At 39.1% G+C, this 14,546-nt stretch overlaps 1 pseudogene; it reads right to left on the bottom strand.

Moving 5' to 3' along the window:
* Positions 1-696: 696 nt before the first annotated feature.
* Positions 697-14,546, bottom strand: part of LOC129082155 (ATP synthase subunit g, mitochondrial-like) — a 56,586-nt pseudogene continuing 42,736 nt past the window's right edge.

Raw genomic sequence — 14,546 nt, forward strand, 5'->3', positions numbered from 1 at the left:
CTTACTCATGTAGCTTTCAGCATTCTTACATAATCTAGTGAGACAATATTTTTTTTCACAATCTCTCTCATTTGCTATCACCAAATGAAAAGATAGACATATATAAATACTAGAAATATTACTAGATGCTAGATATATAAATTATATCTACATTGAAATTATCTTCTACTATATTGACAATCAGTGAACAGATCTATATAGGTTCTTTATTTGATTTAATAAGACAGGGTTATCTTAAAATGTACTAACATTATAGCTGGACACTGAAATTCCTTGTACATGTTACTTTCTAGAGGCTACATTGAAACTCTTCTAGATGAAACATGGTTTCAAAGTTTCAGTTGTGTCTAAATGTGCTTCTTAAACTAAACTAGGATACATTTTTTAAGACTTTATTTTAGACAGAGGGTAAGGGGAGGGGAAAGAGAGGGAGAGAAACATCAGCATGTGGCTGCATCTCAGAGCGCCTCCTACTGGGGACATGACCTGGTCTGCAACCCAGATATGTGCCCTGACCAGGAATCAAATGAGTGTCCTTTTTGGTTTGCAGGCAGGCACTCAATCTACTGGGTCACACCAGCCAGGGCTAAACTTTTTCTTTTTATATTTTTTTAATTCAAATACCATTCTGATTATTCATGGTCCAAGAACATTAAAATAATAAACCAAAAAGAAATAGATGTTAAAGATTGGTCTTTAAGCATTATGGACAATGATGCCATACTTGCCTATGATCTCCCCGAGGTAAAACCACATCCACACCTCAGTGGCCACCAAACCATTCAGCAGAGCTTCCTTAACTGTGAGCTGTTTGAAGCTACCAGTTTGAGCACTATTGACTGTTTTTTTTTTCCAAGCTCTGAATAGCTGCTGGGATCTCAGGAGGGGTTGGAAGAATCAGCTTGACCTTGGCATACTGCCAAAATGTGGCCAATCAAGGTTTAGAGTAAGTCACAGAAGCATTTACCAGCACTGGGGCCTTCTGTGCAAGGTTATGGACAAATTGGGCTATGGTTGCAGTATCTAAATTTTATTTTTAATATCAAACTTTTTCAAAACAGTCTGAAATTTTAAACATTCACAGTATTGTGTGTTAATTTGTAAGGCATGGTTTGATTCAAATATATAAACATTGTTTCAAAAAGTAAATAATTAATACTGATAAATGAAAAATAACCTATTTTAACAGAAGGATGTCACACTAACCAGACATTTATTTATATCTTTTCTGTCTTCATTTTTCAAATGGTAGGAAAAAATAGTGGAAATTTATAATAATTATTGGAGATGCTAAAAAACAACTTCCTAGTTTGATATTTGGAAGCAGTGTGATCTCTCGTTAGAGACAAGATTTTTAAGAATTGTTAAATTTTAAAAAGGCTTAAAAAATTGTAATGATGCAGGAGAAAGTTTTGTATTCTAAATTAAGAAACATTCTCATTAATCTTGAGAATACATGCAAATATAAATTAATTAGGTTAATAATTAAGATTTTTGGTTCAGGATTACTAAGAAATTAACCTTATCTTAGAGTTTGTATTTTTAAATCTTATTTTGTGTGTTCTGTATTTTTAAAAACATGATTATCAATGCAAATTGGTTGCAAAATCTAGGTATTTAAAAAAAAATTTCCATTATTTCCAAGAGCATTAGTGTTAAAAAATCATATCAGGTACATTTATTCTCTATTGAGCACCTTGGTTATGCCAAACATTGTTCTTTGACCATAAGAATACAGTTAGTGGGGGCAGAGTCTCTGGGGTTCTCTAAGGCTGGTCAAACAGTGTTAGCCAGGTTGATGGAGTCTCAGATATGGCACCAGCCTATGGGCTCTGTGGGGGAAAGGCTCAGCAAAGGGACAATGACCTCTGCTCCCCTTGATGCCAGACACTTCAATTTCTCCCTGTATGCCACTGGTGACTTTCAAGCTGCTACCCTGGTTCGGGAGCTCAGAGGGATCTCCCTGTTAATGTCAGTGGAATGATTACAGTGTCAAGATGTTTGACCCACTGGAATGTGTGATCTGGGAAATACTTGATGTGAGGATGATTTGGCTGCTGAGGAAGCCCTATGAAAAATGTAAATATCTTGGAAAAGTTGGCTTAAAGAACTTGCATCTCCTACATTTTGTAGCATATAGGACCTTCAGTTCAACGTTAGGGACTGAGGACCCACAGGACTGAGAGAAACCATTTAAGAAGATGAATGACTGACAGAATTTGGAACCCTATTCATTCTTCAACCCATATGTCTACCCCTAAATGGTAACCCAAATTGGAAAGAGGCAGCATGGGTCAAGGAAGCTGATGGGATTGCTTTTACCTCTCACTTCTATTTCTTCCTTGTTCTGTGACATGGGATGACTTAATTGACCTCTCTGAATCTCAATTTCCTTGTCTGTAAAAAAAGTGTAGTTTTTAATATCGATCTCTACTCAGAATTGCCTCTTCTTGAGTAGGAGAAAGCAGCCAATTCATATATTGTTTACCCGAAAAATATGGATACCAATCAATTTAGAAAAATTCATTAAATGTTGCCTCATATTATAAGATGTTAGATGTATAGAAATGAATGAATCGATCACCCTGCCCCTCATGCCTAATATACTAAGTCTCCAAATTACTATATATAATTTCTAACTATCTCTACAAAACCACTGTCCCATAGAAGTGAAATGTGAACAAAATATATAATTTTAAATTTTCTAGTACTCACATTGAAAAGAACAAAAAGAAATGAGAGATTAATAATAATAATGTTCCATTTAACCTAATATATTCCAAATATTTTAATATGTAATAAAATAAAAATTATTAATGCCATAAATTATATAAAAAAGAACATTCTCACAAATATGGGAAGGAAAAGAAACAACCCCCAAAGTGAGGGGAAAGGAGGAAACCCAACAGAGACAGCTAAATGAAATAGAGGCAAGTGAACTATCAGATACTGAATTCAAAACAATGGCTCTAAGGAAGCTGAATGAGCTCAGTGAGCTCAAAGAGAACTATGAGAAAATACAGGGAAACTATCAGGAATGTATGCAAACTATATCAACCTGTAAAAGGATATAGAAACTATCAAGAAGACAAAAGAGGAAATGAAGAATACAATTTCTGAATTGAAGAACACAATACAAGGAATCAAAAGCAGGCTAGATGAAGCAGAGGATCGAATCAGCGAGCTGGAGGACAAAGTACAAAAAAGCTCCCAGAAAGTACAAGAAATGGAAAAAAGACTAAAAAAAAAAAAAATGAAGAAGCAGTTAGGGAAATGCAAGAGAACCTGAAACGAAATACCAGAAGGAGAAGAGGAGCAAGGGATAGAGAACATCTTTGAAAAAGGAATGATGGAGAATTTCCAAAATTTGAGGAGAGAAAAGTTTTCACAGGTCCAGGAAGCACAGAGTGCTCCATTCAAGAGGGATATGATCAGGCCCACTCCAAAACACATCATCATTAAAATGGCAAATATCAAAGACAAAGAGGGAATCCTAAAGGAAGCAAGGGAGAAACAGGTAGTAACATAGAAGGGAGCCCCAATATGGCAAGCAGCTGACTTCTCAAAAGAAAGACCACAAGCCAGAAGGGAATGGCAAGAAATACTCCAAGTAATGAAAAGCAAAGGCCTACAACCAAGACTGCTCTACCCAGCAAGGTTCTCAATTAAAATAGAAGGGAAATAAGGATTTTCCCAGACAAAAGAAGGCTAAAAGAATACATCTCCACCAAACCAGCACTAAAAGATATGCCAAAGGGACTGATTTAAGAAGATGAAAAAAAAAAAGAGTGAGAAAGAGGAAAACACAGGTACAAAGAGAAAAAAAAATGAATGTTTCTATCAATAATAACTCTCAATGTAACTGGACTAAATGCCCCAATCAAAACACACAGGATAGCTGAATGGATAAGAAAACACGACCCACACATATGCTGCCTACAAGGGACCCATCTCAGAACAAAAGACCTAAACAGATTGAAAGTAAAGGGATGGAAAAAACATTCCAAGCAAATGTGCAAGAAAAAAAAAAAAAAAAGCAGGGGTAGCAATACATATATCAGACAAAATAGATTTCAAAACAAAGGCCATAAAAAGATACCCAGAGGGACACTATATAATACTCAAAGGAAGAATCCATCAAGAAGATGTAAATATTGTAAATATGTATGTTCCCAACATAGGAGCACCCAAATATATAAGGACAATCTTGGAAGACTTCAAAAAAGATACAGACAGCAACACACTGATAGTAGGGGATTTTAACAACTCACTGTTAAAAATGGCAAGATCTTTCAAACAAAACATCAACAAGGATATTGTGAAGTTGTATCACACATTAAATCAAATGGAATTAACTGACATATATAGAACCTTACATCCCAAAGAAGCAAAATACACTTTCTTTTCAAATGTGCATGGGACTCTTTCAAAGATAGACCACATGATAGGACACAAAGCAAGCCTCAGCAAATTCAAAAAAATTGAAATAATAAGCATTTTCTTGGACCACAAGTGTTTGAAATTGGAAATAAGCATAAAGGACAAACCTCAAAAACTTGCAAACTCATGGAGACTGAACAGTAGACTATTAAACAATGAATAGGTCAATAATGAGATAAGAGACAAAATCAAAAAGTTTTTGGAAACAAATGAAAATGAACACACAACAGTCCAAAACCTATGGGACAGAACAAAGGCAGTCCTGAGAGGAAAGTTCATAGGAACAGAGGCCTACCTAAAAAAGATAGAAATATTTTAAATAAATGATCTAACCCTACAACTTCTAGAACTGGAGAAACAATAACAAATAAATCCCAGAGCAAGTAGAAGGAAGGAAATAATCAAATCAGAGCAGAATTGAATGACATAGAGATTAAAAGAACAATTCAAAGGATCAACCAATCCAGGAGCTCGTTCTTTGAAAAGATAAATAAAATTGATAAGCCTTTAAGCAGACTCATCAAGAAAAAAAGGGAGAGGACCCAAATAAATAATATCAGAAATAAAAGAGGAGAAATAACAACTGATACCACAGAAATACACAGGAATGTAAGAAACTACTATGAACCATTATATGCCAAGAAATTTGAAAACCTCGATGAAATGGACAACTTTCTTGAAAAGTATAATTTTCCAACACTGAATGAAAAAGAAGCAAAATGCCTGAACAGACCAATAATAGCTGGGGAAATTGAAGCAGTAATTTAAAAATTTCCAGCAAACAAAAGTCCTGGGCTGGACAGTTTCACAGGAGAATTTTACAAAACATTTAAGGAAGAGCTAACCCCTCTCCTTCTCAGATTATTCCAAAAAATCCAAGAAAAGGGAAGACTCCCTGATTCTCTTTATGAGGCCAGCATAACCCAAATCCAAAAACCAGATAAAGACGCTACAAAGAAAGGAAACTACAAGCCAATGTTGCTGATGAACATAGACGCTAAAATCCTCAACAAAATATTGGCAAACCACATCCAGCAATAAATTAAAAAGATTATCCTCCATGATCAAGTGGGATTCATGCCAGGAATGCAAGGATGGTTCAATATTAGCAAACCAATAAATGTAACACATCACATAAACAAAAAAAAAAGACAAAAAACACATGATTATCTTGACAGATGCAGAAAAATCATTTGATAAGGTACAGCACCCGTTTATGATAAAATCACTCAGCAAAATGACAATAAATGGGGGATACCACAACATAATCAAGACCAAATATGAAAAACCTACAGCCAATATCATATTCAACAGGCAAAAACTAAAACATTTTTTACTTGTTTTTAAATTTTGTTTAGCCACTTAAAGAAAATCTGCTTAATGCACAGTTTGTCTCAAATCCATTCCACATTGTATATTTGTTTTCCAATAATAATAAAAAAAAATTATTCCCCTCCAAAAAAAAGAGAATACAATTAGTAATCCAATCAATTGTTAATAATTTATCAAAATTTATACAAAGTACCTTATTGGTAAAGCCCATTGAAATCTAGTTTAATAAGACAGTACCCAAAGATTTTCCCCTCCCAAGTGCAGTAGTTATCAGAAAAAATAATTGTAAACCCATTTTTACTTAATAAAGTATTTCTTGCCAACTTAACTTATAAAGGTACTTAGGTCATCCATTTCAAATGATCTGGACTACTGTTTTCTGTCACAGTCATTTTTTTTACATCATCATCTTCCAAATATCTCAGAAGTCTAGGGAAAGACTAATAATATTAGACAAAATTCCTACAGTCCTTTTTTTTTTAATAAATAAGACTAAAACTACGTCAAGACTTACACTAATAATTTGAATATATGGGTGAAATGGTGAAATGGGCCTTTTTCTAGAAAAAAAAATGTAAATTTTTAAAATTGATTCCAGAAAAGAAATCACAAAATTGGCCATTAACCATAAGAAAAAAAATTTGGAAAATATAAACTTTAAAACAATTGTCTGAAAAATTTCTCTGGTTCAAATTGTTTTACAGCTGATTTGTTTTAAATCTTCAAGGAATTGGAAATTTTCAACTTTTTTTTTATATTATGTAAGAGTTTATTTCATGGGCTGCAGGGGTGAAGAGTTTGAGCAAAAAAGAAAAAAAAGAGAAAGAACTCATGAACATGGACAATGGTGTGCTGATTTCAGGTAGGGCGTGAGTGGGTAGAGGTGGAGGAAGGTATAAGAGGGATTAAACAAATTTAGTAAGGGGAAGATGGCAGAGGAATGAGTGGAAGTCACACTGACCTTCTCCCAGGACAAACCTAGAATTACAACTAAATTGTGGAAAAATTGCCTGGAATAAACAACTGAACAGTAGCGAGAGAGGAGCCTTGTAATCTTGGAGACAGAAGAATCAGCTTTAGCGCAATCTAACTGGTAAGGAGTGTGGTACAGCCTCCAGAAGGTGGGCAGGATGCCCATGGGCAGCAGCACCAGAAGGATATTGAAATGGCCAGTTTGATTCCCCTGAGAAGAGCAGGGTCTAAACCAGAAGGGGGATATCTAGCCAACAACACCAGACCCCAAAATGTACACAGAAAACAGCCAGCAGCGAAAAGCGACAGGGTTGCTTTCGACCAGAGACAGGCGGCAGGAGGCGCAAAGAACTGTTTAAAGGGCCAACGCATAAATTTTTATGTGCAGCCACTTATCCTGGTCTCCCGCAAAGTCAGGGGGCAGAGTGAGCTAGAGATTCCTGAGGAGAGACTGGGGAAGGAGGCTTTGGGGAGAGAATTGAGGAAGTAGCTGGTGGGATCTCAGTGCTGACTCATCCTCCATGAGGCAGCAACCATCTTTGTCAGGCAGAGACCATGCCCCTGAGTGCCACCAGCATCAAAAAACCCAATAGCTCCACCCCCAGGTGGGATTCCACCCTTCCCTGTGCAGTCTCACCTGCCTGCTGAGTGCAGAGTGGCAGCCACAAACAGTAGATCCCTGATTAAAGGGGACGCAGAGAGATCTGGCAACACTGGAGGAGAGACCAGGGATGAAGGCTTTGGGGAGAGAATGGAGAGATTAGCCGGCGGGATCCCAGTGCAGACTCCTCCCCCATATGCACTAGCATCAGAGGACCCAATAACCCAGCCCCCAGGAGGGACTCTGCCCCACCCTGAGCTGTCTAAGGAGGACTGCTGGGTGAACAGTGACTAGATTAACAGCTGAAGGAGATAGTCACAGACAGTAGATTACTGAAGTCTCAAAAAGACTGCCTAAAGTCAGACAGGGTCAACATCTGACATCATCAGAGGGCAGGTACAAAAAGTAAAAACAGCAGTCTCCAACCATAGAAGTTCACACCACAAAGTCAGGAAATCAAGACAGATCAACTTAAGAATCAGGAGCAAAAAAGAAGAATCTCACAAATAATGGGGAGACAAAGAAATATACCTCACTCGAAGGGAAAGGAGGGATCTCCAGAAAGAAAACTAAAAGAAATAGAGATGAGTAAACTATCAGATATTGATTTCCAAACAATGGTTCTAAGGAAGCTCAATGAGCTCAGTGAGCTCAGAGAGAATTACCAAACACTACAGGGAAACTACAAGGAACTTACTGCAAACCATATCAGCATGAAAAAGGACATAGAAACTATCAACAAGAGACAAGAGGAAATGAAGAATACAATTTCTGAATTGAATAACACAGTTGAAGGAATCAATAGCAGGCTCAATGAAGCTGAGGACCAAATCAGCAAGGTGGAGGACAAAGTAGAAAAAAGTTCCAGAAAGAGCGGGAAAAAAAAAAAAAAAAGATTCAGAAAGAATAAAGAGGCATTGAGGGAAATGCAGGACAACTTGAATTGTAATAATATCCGTATAATAGGAATATCAGAAGGAGAAGAGGATGAGGAAGGGATAGAGAACCTGTTTGAAAAAAGTAATGATGGAAAACTTCCCTAATTGGAGGAGAGAAAAGTCATACAAGTCCAGGAAGCACAGAGGGTCCCATTCAAGAGGAACCCAATGAGGCCCACTCCAAGACACATCATCATAAAATGGCAAATATCAAAGACAAAGAGAGAATCCTAAAGGTAGCAAGGGGGAAACAGATAGTTACGTTTAAGGGAACTCCAATATGGTAGCAGCTGACCTCTCAACAAAAACACTACAAACAAGAAGGGAAGGGAAAGAAATATTCCAAGACATGAAAAGCAAAGGCCTGCAACCAAGACTGCTCTACCCAGCAAGGCTCTCAATTAAAATGGAAGGTGAAATAGGGAGTTTCCCAGAGAAAAGAAAGCTAAAAGAACACACCTCCACCGAACCAGCACTGTAAAATATGCTAAAGTACTGCTTTAAAATGAAGGAAAAGTTTCTATGATTATCCAGTTCCTTTCAGAGTTGCCAATACTTGATATTACCAATATTTTTAATATTCATTTATCTGATTGTGACAATGATATTATTTTAATTGTTCATTTACTGTTTGTTGAAACTAAACCTGTTTTAGTATATTTCTTGCCTATTTCTATTATTTAAAAAAAAACTTTAAATGACTTTTTGGTATTCTTTATCCATTTATTAATTAAAGGTTTATAGAAATTAAAAAAAAAACTATTAACCATGTTTTAGATGTGTTGCAAATACTTTTCTATTCTATTCCTTGTCCTTTAAGTTTTTTTTATATGTATATTACTATATAGTTAAATGTTTAATATAGTCATATTGTTAATATTTACTTTATAGCTTCTGGGTTTGAATATATTACTTCAGGTTGTGAAAAAATATTAGTTCAATTTTCTTCTAAATCGACTTAGATTCTTCATATTGACTTTTAACTCACCTAATATTCCTTATATAATGTGTGAAATGGTGCTCTATATTTGTTTTATTTCAAGTAATAGTGGTCCATGCACTTTATTTGTTGAATAAGCCTTATTTTACCCATTGATTTGAAATATCAACTTAATCATATATTGTTAGACAAATACATATATTTGTCTCTAGAACACTCATTATACTTCATTGATCTTCATGATTATTTCTGTGCTGTTGTCATGTTAGTTTAATTGCTGAGACTTTATAATGGTTTAATTTTTTTAAATATTTTATTATTGACTTTGATATTTAAAAATAAATAAAACAGGAGGAAAAAAGATGGCGGAGGAGTGAAAGGGAGTCACACTGACCTCCTCTCAAAACCAAACTGGAATTGCAACTAAATAATGGAGTAATCACCTGGAAAGCAGTGGAGCGATAGTGGGAGAGGAGCCTTGGTGCCGCGGACAGCGGATTCGACTCTCACACATCCCAACGGGTGAGAATTGCGGTGGAGGCTCGAGAGGGTGGGCTGGGTGCACACGGGCACTGGCACCAGAGGGACATTGAAACAGCCAGTTAGCGTCCCCCCGGGAAGAAAGGGGTCTGAATCATAAACAGGAACCCCTAAACTACAGCCGCTAAAGCCGAGAAAATACAGACAAAACGCAACCCCAAAAAGCTTAGGGGCACTCTCTGCCAGAGACAAGTGGCTGGGGATGCAAAAAGACATTTAAAGGGCAAACGCAAAAGTTGCAGCGGCAGCCACCCTCCGTGATCGCTGGGTACAGGCGGCAGCAGGGTGAGCTGGTGCCTGGGAAAAGACTGGTGAGGAAAACTTTGTGAAGAGAACTGACTCTGCGGCCGGTGGAGCCCGGGTGATAACGCACTTCCCACTCTGCAGCTACCATCTCGCTCAGGCATAAGGGAATCAATTAACCTGCCTTTTGTGCGCTCCGCACACAGCTTGTGCGCCTGTGACCTGCGGGGCTGAGTGCAGACTGTCTGGGAGAGCCTTGAGGAGAGACTGGAGACAGTGGCGTTGGGGAAAGAACGGGAGGAGGAACCGGGGAGTCCCGACTCCCTCCCCGTTCGGTAGTCTCCATTGTGGGCTGGAAAGGCGCGACCCCAAAGAGGCAGAAGCGGGGCGCGCATGAACCAGACTGCCTACGATTGAAACGCGGTCCGCACAGGGGTTGGATCCTCAGCCGAAGGGGACACAGAACTGCCCAGAGGCCCCTGAGGGGAGACTAGAAACGGAGGCATTGGGGAAAGAACGGGAGGAGGAACCGGGGAGTCCTGACTCCTTCTCCTTGCCGAAGTCTCCATTGCGCGGGAAGAGGCCACACCCCCAAAGAGCCAAAAGCCGAAAAGCAAACATAGACACCCCCAAAACACCCAGAGCAGGCGCGCACACTTGCGCCGAGTGACTGGCGAGGGTTGGCGAGCGTGTGTGTGACCCACCCGGGCTGGCAAACGCTTGCACCTGCCGGCAAGGCCTCACACAGACTGGCACCCATACGGCCTGCGAGGGATTGCACAGAGGGGCAAGGGCAGGCGTAAATTGACCCGCCCGCCGCGATTGCAGAGCGGCCCACAAAATAAGTAGAGCTGCCCAGAGTCCCTGGAGGAGAGACCAGAAACAGGATTAACCGGAGAGCTGATTTCCTCCCATTTCCATAGTCCCCATTTGGCGAGGGCAAGCAACGCACCCAAAGAGCCAAAAGCGGGGAAAACACACAATAGAAGACTCTAAACTGACCAGTGCCGCGAAGCTCGCGTGCCAGGGAGGTCAGATGAGCACGGGAGGTCGCGAATAAGCCCTCTGGTCTGGGGCAAACACATGCGAGCCCAGGCAGGTGGGGGACCCTGCCGCGCTGGGAACGCGCTCAAGGAGCTCTCCTGAGAGCACAGAGAGATCCCAAAAAATAGCCCAGCCCTGACCCAAGGGGTCACAGAGCTGTTCCAAGCAGGAGTCAGACACAGGCATTAGACTCCTGAAAGGCTCAAACAAACAACCCAAGGCCCTATAGGGTCAACAACTGACATCATCAGAGGCAAGCCCAGAAAGAAAAGTAAAGGACAAAAATACTTAACAGACTCTCACAAAAATGGGAAGAAAAAGAAGTTCTCCCCAAATGAGTGGAAAAGGGGACTCCCCACAGAGAGAGCTCAATGAAATAGAGGCAAGGGAACTATCAGATATGGAATTTAAAACAATGGTTCTAAGGAAGCTCAATGAGCTCAGCCAGCTCAAAGAGAACTATGAGAAACTGCAGAGAAACTATCAGGATCTTACAGCAAACTATATCAGCCTGGAAAAGGACATAGAAACTATCAAGAAGACACAAGAGGATATGAAGAATACCATTTCTGAATTGAAGAACACAGTAGAAGGAATCCAAAGCAGGCTGGATGAAGCTGAGGATCGAATCAGTGAGATGGAGGATAAGGTAGAAAAAAGCTCCCAGAAAGAGCAAGAAATGGAAAAACGGCTCAAAAAGAATGAAGAAGCATTTAGGGAAATGCAGGACAACCTGAAACGCAATAATATCCGTATAATAGGGATACCAGAAGGAGAAGAAGAGGAGCAAGGGATAGAGAACCTCCTCGAAAAAGTAATGATGGAAAATTTCCCTAATTTGAGGAGAGAAAGGCTCTCATGGATCCAGGAGGCACAGAGGACCCCACTCAAGAAGGACCCAAGGAGGTCCACTCCAAGACACATCATCATTAAAATGGCAAATGTCAAAGACAAAGAGAGAATCCTCAAGGCAGCAAGGGAGAAGGAGAAAGTAACATACAAGGGGGGCCCCGATACGCCTAGGAGCTGACTTCTCAACAGAAACACTCCAAGCCAGAAGGGAATGGCAACAAATATTCCAAGCCATGAAAAGCAAGGGCCTACAGCCAAGGCTGCTCTACCCAGCTAGGCTCTCCATTAAAATAGAAGGAGAAATACGGAGTTTCCCAGACAAAAGAAAGCTAAAAGAATACATCTCTACCAAACCAGCACTCCAAGATATGCTAAGGGGACTGGTTTAAGCAGATGAAGGAAAAGAATGAGACGGAGAGGAACACAAGTACAAAGAGAAAAGATGAGTAAGTTTCTATCAGTAATATCTCTCAATGTGAATGGACTAAATGCCCCAATCAAAAGACACAGGGTAGCTGAGTGGATAAGAAAACATGACCCACACATATGCTGCCTACAAGAGACCCACCTCAGAGCAAAAGACCTACACAGATTGAAAGTAAAGGGATGGAAAATAATATTCCAAGCAAATGGACATGAGAAAAAGGCTGGCGTTGCCATACTTGTATCAGACAAAGTCGATTTCAAAGCAAAGGCCATAAAGAGAGACCCAGAGGGGCACTTTATCATACTTAAAGGAAGAATCTATCAAGAAGACATCAACATTGTAAACTTATATGCTCCCAATATAGGAGCCCCCAAGTTTATAAGGAAATTGTTGGATGACTTCAAAAAAGATATAGATAGCAACACACTGATAGTAGGGGATTTCAACACCCCACTGTCCAAAATGGACAGATCTTCCAAACAAAACATTAATAAACATATCGTGGAGCTGAATGAAACACTGAATCAAAGAGACTTAACTGACATATATAGAATCTTACATCCCAAAGAAGAAAAATACACATTCTTTTCAAATGCTCATGGCAGTTTTTCAAAGATAGACCACATGATAGGACACAAAGCAAGCCTCAGTAAATTCAGGAAAATTGAAATAATACCAAACTTTTTCTCAGACCACAAGGCCTTGAAACTCGAAATCAAACTCAAAGAGAAACTTCAAAAACTTGGAAACTCATGGAGACTGAACAGTACACTTTTAAACAATGAATGGGTCAATAATGAGATAAGAGAAGAAATCAAAAAATTTCTGGAAACAAATGAAAATGAACAGACAACTGTCCAAAACCTATGGGACACAGCAAAGGCGGTCCTGAGAGGGAAGTTCATAGCAATACAGGCTTACCTTAAAAAGATAGAAACATTTCAAATAAAAGACCTAACACTACAACTTGAAGAACTGGAGAAACAACAACAAATAAATCCCAGAGCAAGTAGAAGGAAGGAAATAGTCAAGATTAGAGCAGAACTGAATGACATAGAGACAAAAAGAACAATTCAGAGGATCAACCAATCCAGAAGCTGGTTCTTTGAAAAGATTCATAAAGTGGACAAACCTTTAAGCAGACTCATCAAGAATAAAAGGGAGAGGACCCAAATTAATAATATCAGAAATGAAAGAGGAGAAATAACAACTGATACCACAGAAATACAAATGATCATCAGAAACTATTATGAACAATTATATGCCAAGAAATTTGAAAATCTGGATGAAATGGACAAATTTTTAGAAAAGTATAATCTTCCAACACTGAAGGAGGAAGAAACAGAAAGCTTGAACAGACCGATAACAGTTGGGGAAATTGAAGCAGTAATCAAGAAACTCCCAGCACACAAAAGTCCAGGGCCAGACGGTTTCCCAGGAGAATTTTACAAAACATTTAAGGAAGAGCTAACCCCTGTCCTTCTCAGACTATTCCAAAAAATCCAAGAGGAGGGAAGACTGCCAGACTCCTTCTATTAGGCCAGCATCACCCTGATCCCAAAACCAGATAAAGACCCTACAAAGAAAGAAAACTACAGGCCAATTTCGCTGATGAACATAGATGCTAAAATCCTCAACAAAATATTGGCAAACCGCATCCAGCAATACATTCAAAAGATTATCCATCACGATCAAGTGGGATTCATCCCAGGGATGCAGGGATGGTTCAATATACGCAAATCAGTAAACGTGATACACCACATAAATCAAAGAAAAGACAAAAACCACATGATCATCTCGATAGATGCAGAAAAAGCATTTGACAAGGTACAGCACCCATTTATGATCAAAACACTCAGCAAAATGGGAATCAATGGGGCATTCCTCAACGTAATAAAGGCCATATATGAAAAACCTACAGCCAATATCATACTCAACGGGCAAAAACTGAAAGCTTTCCCACTAAGATCGGGAACACGCCAAGGATGTCCGCTCTCACCGCTTCTTTTCAACATCGTATTGGAAGTCCTGGCCACAGCGGTCAGACAAGAGAAAGAGATAAAAGGCATCCAAATAGGAAAGGAGGAAGTAAAACTATCATTGTTTGCAGATGACATGATAGTGTACATAGAGAACCCTGTAGACTCTACCAAAAAACTCCTCAACCTAATAAGTGAATTTGGCAAAACAGCAGGATACAAAGTCAACATTCAGAAA

Source organism: Pteronotus mesoamericanus, unplaced genomic scaffold, assembly GCF_021234165.1.
Source record: "Pteronotus mesoamericanus isolate MK-2021 breed Mesoamerican mustached bat unplaced genomic scaffold, CSHL_Meso_final scaffold_12, whole genome shotgun sequence".
Lineage (NCBI taxonomy): Eukaryota > Metazoa > Chordata > Mammalia > Chiroptera > Mormoopidae > Pteronotus > Pteronotus mesoamericanus.